At 39.4% G+C, this 9908-nt stretch overlaps 1 pseudogene across 1 annotated transcript; it reads left to right on the top strand.

The window, feature by feature from the left end:
- Positions 1-8960: 8960 nt before the first annotated feature.
- On the top strand, positions 8961-9598 carry LOC307108107 (putative protein CRIPTO3; annotated as a pseudogene). The gene has a single exon. The product of its transcript is annotated as a putative protein CRIPTO3 (transcript).
- The last annotated feature ends 310 nt before the right edge of the window (positions 9599-9908 follow it).

The raw sequence follows: 9908 nt of genomic DNA, 5'->3' as shown, positions 1-9908 counted from the left end.
TAGAATATTTTCCAAAGAAGACAGAAGGTAGGCAAAGAGACATATGAAAACATGCTCAAAGTCACTAATTATTTGAGAGATGCAAATCAAAACGACAATGCAGTACCATCTCACACCTGTCAGAATGGCTATCATCAACAAATCAACAAACGACAAGTGCTGATGAGAATGCTGAGAAAAAGGAACCCTCGTGCACTGCTGGTGGGAATGCCGACTGGTGCAGCCACTGTGGAGAACATTATGGAGTTTCCTCAAAAAACTAAAAATGAACTCCCATTTGACCCAGTAATCCCACTTCTAGGAATATATCCCAAGAAACTAGAAACACCAATAAGAAAGGATATATGCACCCCTATGTTCATAGCAGCACAATTCACCATAGCTAAGATTTGGAAACAGCCCAAATGCCCATCAGCAGATGAGTAGATTAGAAAACTATGGTACATCTACACAATGGAATACTACGCTGCTATAAAAAAGAAGGAATTATTACCATTTGCAGCAGCATGGATGGAGATGGAGAGCATTATGCTAAGTGAAATAAGCCAGGCAATGAAAAAAAAATGCCACATGATCTCACTCATTTATGGAAAATAAAGATCATTATAACCTGATGAACAAAAGGATAGATACAGAGGCAGTAAAACACCGAATAGACTGTCAAATTACAGTGGGAAAGCAGGGGAATGCTGGGGAGGAAGGGGAGAGATCAACCAAAGGTCTTGTATGCATGCATATAAGCACAACAAATGGACACAAGACACTGGTGGGCTGGGATGAGGGCATAAGACAGGGGTTTGGGGAGGCTGGGGGAAGGTCAATGGGGGGAACAAAAAGGAGATATATGTACTACTACATGTAATACTTTAAGCCATAAAAAAAGTTTTTTTTCAAAAAAAAAATCATACAAAAAACAGAGAACCCAGAAATCGACCCAAACCACTATGCTCAATTAATATTTGACGAAGGAGGCATGACCAATAGAATCATGACAGTCTCTTCAATAAATGATGTTGGGAAAATTGGACAGATACATGAAAAAAATGAAACTAGACTACCAACTTATACCATACACAAAAGTAGACTCAAGATGGATACAGGACTTAAACTTAAGACGGGAAACCATAAAAATATTAGAGGAATCCACAGGCAGTAAAATCTCAGACATATGTCGAAGCAATTTCTTCACCGATATAAATCCTAGGGTAATGGAAACTAAATAGAAAATAAATAAATGGGACTATATCAAAATGAAAAGCTTTTGCACAGCAAAAGAAACCATCAACAAAACAATAAGAAAGTACACTGCATGGAAGAATATATTTGCCAATGTTATCACTGATAAGGGTTAGATGTCGAACATTTACATGGTTCTCATACAACTTAACAAAAGGAAGTTAAACAACCCAATTAAAAAATGGGCTATGGACCTAAATAGATACTTTTTGAAAGAAGATATAAGGAAGGCCAAAAGACATATGAAAACATGTTCAAATTCACTAATAATCCAATTGATGCAAATCAAAACAATAATGTGGTACCATCTACACCTGTCAGAATGGTTATCATCAACAAATCAACAAACAACAAGTTCTGGCAAGGATCTGGATAAAAAGGAACCCTCCTGTACTGCTGGTGGGAATGCAGACTGGTGCAGCTACTGCAAAGAACAGTATGGAGTTTCCTCAAAAAACTAAAAATGGAACTCCCATTTGACCCAGTGATCCCATTTCTAGGAATATATCCCAAGAAACTAGAAACATCAATCAGAAAGGAATATGCACCCCTATATTCATAGCAGCACAATTTACCATAGGTAAGATTTAGAAACACCCTAAGTGCCCCTCAGCAGATGAGTGGATTAAAAAACTGTGGTACATCTACACAATGGAATACTATGCTGTGGTAAAAAAGAACGAATTATTATCATTTGCAACAGCATGGATGGAACTAGAGAGCATTATGCTAAGTGAAATAAGCCAGTCAGAGAAAGATAAATATCACATGATCTCACTAATTTATGGAATATAATGAACAACATAAACTGATGAACAAAAACAGATCCAGAGTCAGAGAAACATCAATCAGACTGTCAAATCTCAGAGGGAAGGTAGGGGTGGTGGGGGTTAGAGGGAGAGATCAACCAAGGGACTTGTATGCATGCATATAAGCCTAACCAGTGGACACAGACACCAGCGGATGAGGGCATGAGTGGGGGTGGGGTGGGCAATCGGGGGGGTAAGGACACATATGTAATACCTTAATCAATAAAGAAAAAATATATGAAAAAAATGCCAAAGGTTAAAGATAAAGAGAGAATCTTAAAAGAAACAAGAGAAAAGCAATCAGTTAACTGCAAGGAAGCACTCATAGGGCTGTCAGATTATTTCTCAACAGAAACTTTGCATGCCAGAAGATTGGCAAAAATATTCAAAGTGATGAATATCAAGGGCTTACAACCAAGATTACTCTAGCCATCAAAAGCTATCATTTAGAAATGAGGATCAGAAAAAGAGCTTCACAGACAAGAAGTTTATCACCACTAAACCAGTATTACATGAAATTTTGAAGCGTATTCTTTAAGAAAAGAAAAATAATAATAATATAAAATATGAACATTAAAATGGCAATAAATACATATCTATTAACAATTGAGTCTATGAATTAAATGAACAAGAAATCTAATGAACAGAATAAACTGATGAATAAAATAGAATCAGAAGCATGGAAACATGGAACAGACTAAATCTCAGAGGGAAGGGAGGAGGTGGAGCAGAAAGAGATTAACTAAAGATCTTATATGCATATATGCATTACCTATGGACACAGACAATTGGGTGGTGAAGACATGGGGTGGGATGGGAACCAGGTGGGGACAAAAAGGGAAACATCTGTAATACCTTCAACAATAAAGATTTTATATAAGAAAAAAACAAAGCTATCACATATAGGGGGGATAGACAGTATCTCATAAAATTAAACATGTAAACCAGTTATCCCATTTCTAGTGATTTTCTTAACAGAAATAAAAACATAGACTTGTATTTGAATGCCACATAATAACCAGTACAATATTCATAATAGCTCACACTGGTAGCACCCAAATGTTCTTCAATTGGTAAATGAATAAACAAATTCTAGTATATCCCTACTGTTGTGGGTTAAATTGTGCCCCCTAAAAAAGAGTTGTTAAAGTTTTAACACCTGAAATCTCAGAATATGTTTTTATTTAAAAATAGGTCCTTTGGAGATATAATTTGTTCAGATAGTTTCATACTGGAGCTGGGTGGTCCCTTAATCTAATATGATTGGTGTCCTTACAAGAAGGACAATTGAGGCAGAGACCTGAGTGATGAGTATAAAGGCAGTGAACACCAAGGATTACTGGCAATACCAGAAGCTAAAAAGAAAGAAGCTAAGAACAGATTCTCTCCCAGAGCCCACGGTGATGGCATGGCCCAGAAGACACCTTGACTTCAGACTTCTAGCCTCCAGAACAGTGAGAGAATAAGTTTCTGTTGTTTTAAGTCACCCAATTATTGGTAGTTTGTTACAGCAGACCAAGAATATCAATACACATACTATGGACTTCTAGTCAGCAATAGAAAAAGAACAAAAAGACATAGATGCCACAGCATGGATGAATCTGAATAAAAATGCTAAGTGAAACTCATCGAGTACAAACGAATACTTCTTCTACATTACAATAATATGAAATTCTAGGAAAGGAAAAACTCTAGTGAGGATTATTTGTTCATTTTTCACAGAAATAGAACAAATAATCCTCACACTTGTATGGAAACACAAAAGACCTCGAGTTACCAAAGCAATCTTGAGAAAGAACAAAGATGGAGGCATCATGCCACCTGATTTTAAACTTTATGACAAAACTACAATAATTAAAACAGTGTGACACTGGCAGAGAGACAGATACATAAATCATTGAAACAAAATAGCCCAGAAATAAATGCACTCATATATTGTCAATTAGTTTATGACAAAGGAGCCAAGAATATACAATAGGAAAACAACAGTCTCTTTAATAACAGATGTTGGGAGAACTGGACAGTCACATGCAAAAGAATAGAAGTTGACCACTGTTTTACACCAGATACAAAAATTAATCACAATGAATTAAAGACTTGAAAAACATAGACCTGACAATGAAACTCCTATACAAAAACATATGTGGTAAACTCCTTGACTCAGGTCTTGGTAATGATTTTTTGAAGCTGACACCAAAAGCAAAAGCAAAAATAAACAAGTGGGACTAAAACAAACTGAAAAGCTTCTGCACAGCAAAGGAAACCATCAACAAAATGTAAAGGCACCATACTGAATGGGAGACAATATTTACAATATCCAAGCTCTGTAAAGAACTCATGCAACTCAATTGCAAAAAACACCCAAACAATTTCATCTGAAAAATAGGGAGAAAATCTGAATAGACATTTTCCAAAGAAGACTTACAGATGGCTAACAGGTATATGAAAAGATGCTCAACATCACTAGTCATCAGGCAAGTGGAAATCAAAACCACAATGAGATATTACCTCTACCTGTTAGACTGGCTATGATCACAATGACAAAAATAACAAGTGTTGGTGAGGATGTGGAGAAAAGGGAACCTTTATGCACTGTTAGTGGGAATGTAAATTGGTGCCGCCACTGTGGAAAACAGTATGGAGGCTCCTCAAAAAATTAAAAATAGAGCTACCATATGATCTAGCAATTCAGCTACTTTATATTCAGCTGAAGAAAACAAAAACAGTAACTTGAAAAGATATCTTCACTCCCATGTTCATTACCGCATTATTTAAAATAGACAAGAGCTAGAATCAACCTGTCTATTTATGGATGAATGGATAAAAAAACTGTGAGATATATATATATATATATATATATATATATATATATATATATATATATATTGCTGTTCTGCCATAAAAAAAATCTTGCCATTTGCAATGATATTGATGGACCTGAAGGGCATTTGCTAAGTGAAATGTCAAACAGAGAAACACAAATACTGTATGATCTCACTTATATGTGGAAGGTAAAACAAATAAAAAATAAAAAAAAGGAAGCAAACTCAGGTGTAGCTGGTTTGACTCAGTGGTTGATGTGTTGGCTCATGAATTGACAGGTCCTGAGTTAGAATCCAGTCAAGGGCATGTACCTTGGTTGCAGGCTGCATTCCTGGCCTTGGTCAGAGCATGTGTGGGAGGTAACCAACTGATGTGTCTCTCTCACATTGATGTTTCTCTCTGTGAGTCTCTGCCCCCTTCCATTCTCTCTAAAAATCAATGGAGGAATATACTCAGGTGAAGATTAACAACAACAGCAACAACAACAAAAACCAAGCTAATAAATCCAGATAATGTTTTGGTGGTTGCCAGACGTGCAGGTGGGAGAAATGGTTGAAAGGAATCAAAAGGTAAAAATTAAAATGAAATAAAATATAAATTGAATACTCATGTCAAAACATGTACACATATGTAAGCTATTTGGAAGACTTGTGGGAAATATGTTCACAACATTGATTATTGAATCTACTAAAGAATGCATTGAAATTTATTTCATATAAATTAAAATTTAATAAAGTCATGAAATTAGAGCCCCTTATGTACAATTGGATGTCACTAGAATATGCAGTTGTGGTAGCTTGATTGTAAAATGGGCAAACAATTGTCACACTACCTCCTGTTGGTGCCCTTTTACAGTATGAATTTGTATCGGTTCCTATCTATTTCTGCACCTATTTTTCTTAATGTATTGTTTTTATTTTTAGAGTGAGAAACCAATTTGTTGTTCCACTTATTTATGCATTCATTGGTTGCTTCCATATGTGCCCTGACCTGAGATTGAACCCGCAACCTTGGCTAGAAAGATGTCTCTCTAACCTAATGAGCTCCTCCACCAGAGGTATATCTGCACCTCTTGAAGCTCAAAACCTCAAAAACTTTGCAGCCTTGTTCTGGACAATTTCCGGAGTTGTAAACATTTCCTGTTTTCTTCACAATTTGACACCCTTTTCCAACCCATGACTTATGTTCTCATGCATATAAAAATATCTATACCACTTTGCTGGAAGTTAAATGGTAAAGAGACCAAAGGACAATTTTCACACACATCACACCACCACAGTCCCCAGGAAGTCTGTGGTCTACCATTGATGTTAGCCTATTTCTCAGAATCTCCTCCTATACTTGGAAGTGTGAGCACCAAAGAGGTTTCAACCTGTTTCTGCAAGGCAGACAGGGATGAAGGATGACCTGGGACATACCGTCCATAGTCAATATGATCTCTCTGTAGCTGAGGTGACCACAGGTGTTGACTGGAGCACCCAGTAGATTGGGCTCCAGAAATTTCAGCTCCAATGCAATGGGACACCTGGGCTGACATATATACACATATGTAAGCTATTTGGAAGACTTGTGGGAAATAAGTTGAAGGAATGAGTTGAAGATGTGAATATGAGACAGCTGATTCTATGAGACAGCTGAATATGAGACAGCTGATTCTATGATCCCCTCGCTTTCCTTCAATTCAGAGCCCCACACTTGAAGAGGGGTCCTCTCTAAAGATTTTTTTACAGAGAGCATCTCCAAAGGAAAACGTCTGCATTCTGACATAACAGCTCTCCTGCCCTGTCTCCTCAGGGAAAGACTGCAGTCACAACCCTCATTCCTTACCTCCAGGTAGCTCATCTAACAATTTATTTTCAATATGAAAGGCGATCAGGGGGAACTGATATTTTAAAGAGAAAGAGAAGAGACAAAGATAACAAAACAAAAAAAATTACCTTAAAGCAGGGTTCTCAACCTGTGGGTGTCGACCCCTTTGAGGGTTGTACAACCCTTTCACAGGGGTCGCCTACGACATCCTGCATATCAGATATTTACATTATGATTCATAACAGTAGCAAAATTACAGTTATGAATTAGCAATGAAATAATTTTATTGTTGGGGGTCACCACAACATGAGGAACTGTATTAAAGGGTCGCAGCATTAGTAAGGTTGAGAACCGCTGCCTTAAAGGGAGCCATTAACTCAGGAAACAAAAACAGGGAAAAACTAAGCAAACAAATAAAAATAAACTCTTTCAGGTATCTAGGTTATTAACCATCCCACTGAAGTTGACTAAAAATACTGAAAAATACCATCCTATCTAAAAAAAGAGTAATATGCAAATAACTGTCACTCTGCAACAAAATGGCAGCACCCATAACCACAAGATGGTGGTGCCCAGTCCTCTCAGCCCCGCCAGAGTCCCTCAGTCTGCCAAGTGGTAGCAGCCCAGGGTGTCCGGCTGGGAGGCGCTCGCACCCTCACGCCGCAATCCCCACCTTGGTTAGGGGCACATACCCAGTGGGGAGTGTGCAGGAGGCAGCTGGTCAATGTTTCTCTCCCATAGATGTTTCTAGCTCTCTATCCCTTTTCCTTTCTCTCTGTAAAAAAATGAATAAAATATATTTAACAAAAATAAGAAATATTTAAGGCAGATATGGAGGAGTTTTAAATGTTTCTTATTTTTGTTAAATACATTTTATTTATTTTTTTACAGAGAGGAAGGAAAAGGGATAGAGAGCTAGAAACATCTATGAGAGAGAAACATTGATCAGCTGCCTCCTGCACACTCCCCACTGGGTATGTGCCCCTAACCAAGGTACATGCCCTTGACCAGAATCAAACCTGGGATCCTTGAGTCTGCAGGCAAGCAAGCAGTTGGGAGCCAGCAGTCCCAGGTTGTGAAAGGGATGTCCGACTGCCTGCTTAGGTCCAATCCTACAGGCAGTCAGACATCCCCTGAGGGGTCCCAGATTGGAGAGGGTGCAGGTTGAGCTGAGGGACAACCCCCCAGTGCACGAATTTTGTGCACTTGGCCATATATATGTATATATATATATATATATATATATATATATATATATATATATATACATGCTAATCTACATACACTATTAAAGCATGCATGAGCAGGCAATAAAATGAGCTTTCTCAGCTGCAAAGTGAAAGTGGAAACTCAAAGGCATAGGTGAAGTGTAGCAGCTGGCTGTCACTCTGAGGGTATTTTATCAAACGTGGAGGACTTAAACTTTGCTCCTCAAAGCCACACTGACATGAGAGTCAAAGACATGGGCTCAAAAGGGGTGTCAAAGGGAACTTTTACCATAAACCCCAAAAGGCTACCCCCTCAATAATGTCAGTGACTTCTTACTGGTGAGTGAAGGACAGGTTTGAAAAAGAAAAGGCCAGAATCCAATTAAACAGGCAAAAGATGCTTGTGGAGAAAATAGAGAAGAGAGGACTATAGAGAAAATATTTAAAGGAGTAATGGTTGAGTGTTTTTCTGAACTGAAACACACCAATCCACAAATTCAAAAAAATCTAACAAACTCCAAGAAAATAATTAAGAAAGAATTCTCACTTCAACACATAAGAGTGAAACTGTAGGGCATCAAAGCAACAAGAAGATATTAAAATTAGCCAGAAAAACAGACAGATGACCTTCGGTGAGGAGATGTTGGAACTGTACTGATTTTTTTATTAGTAACAAAGGAAGTCAGAGAACAGGGCAAGCAGATTTGGAATATGCTGAGAGAAACTAACAGTAAACTGAAAACTCTATACTAAAGGAAAATAGCTGTCAGAAATAAATACAAAACAAGCACATTGCAGACAACAAAGATGAAACTTCTTGCCACCAGCACAACCTCATTAAAGGAATTTCTAAAGAATGTACTTGAGACAAGTGGAAAGTAATTCCAGGTAGTAAATCAGAGGTTAAAAGAAGATTAAATCTAAACTAACTTAAACAGTAGAAATAGAGAGGCCCTGCCATCCTATGCTGGAGGGACTCCCCAGCCCAGCCTGTCTGAATGTTCCGGGAACAATGACAGAACTGAAGCCGTGCTAACGTTCCCCCCGAGGTGTTCAGAGCTGTGGGCAAGTGAAGATGGAGAGCTTCCCCTCCAGGCTGATTCTGATCCTGGCCATTTCCAAAGCATTTGAACTGGAATTAGTTGCTGGGTTGGGCCACCGCGAAAGTCCGTCACAGGGAGACCTGGCCGTCAGAGCGGGCAGCCTTCGGTCCCAGGAGGAGCCTGCGATTCGTCATCGGCCTTTCCAGTTGGTGCCACCCATGAGAATCCAGGACAGTAAGGAGCTCAACAAGACCTGCTGCCTGAACGGGGGGGACCTGCATGCTGGGATCCTTCTGTGCCTGCCCCCCCCTCCTTCTATGGACGGAACTGTGAGCACAATAAGCTCAAAGAGAACTGTGGGTCTGTGCCCCACGACACCTGGCTGCCCCGGAAGTGCTCCACGTGCAAATGCCGGCACGGCCAGCTGCGCTGCTTCCCTCAGACATTCCTGCCGGGGTGTGATGGCCACGTGATGAATGAGCACCTCGCGGCTGCCAGCGCCCCAGAACTGACGCCATCCGCAGGCACCGCTCTCATGCTGGCTGCCACCTGCCTCGCTTTGCAAAGTTCATGTGAGTCGACCTTTGTGTGCAACATTTGTCATGCGGACTTCACGACCTGTCAAGGCGGTCCGGTCCCTCCAACGTCCCGGGAGCCGATTATTTGTTAGTTGCCTTGAAGTAGTGACTAGATTTCCATCATGTTCCCTGACATTCCTTACGGAACAGGAATACTTCCAATATTGCAGGTGGTGCCAGGCCACTGCAGTGAAGCGAATATCGCAATAAAGGGAGTCACACACATGTTTTGGTCCCTAGTGCACAGAGTTATGTTTACACTGTGCTGTAGTGTATTGCGTGTGCAATGGCGTTATGTCTAAAACAATGTACAGACCTTAATTTAAAATATTTTGTTTCTGAAAATTGTTTGCCATCATTTGAACCTTCCGTGAGTTGTCATCTTAGCAGATGAGGGGTATT

This window comes from Cnephaeus nilssonii (assembly GCF_951640355.1).
Source record: "Cnephaeus nilssonii genome assembly, chromosome: 12".
NCBI classification, from domain to species: domain Eukaryota; kingdom Metazoa; phylum Chordata; class Mammalia; order Chiroptera; family Vespertilionidae; genus Cnephaeus; species Cnephaeus nilssonii.
Note: the sequence above shows the minus strand (reverse complement) of the source record. Positions and strands in the feature narration are given on the sequence as shown.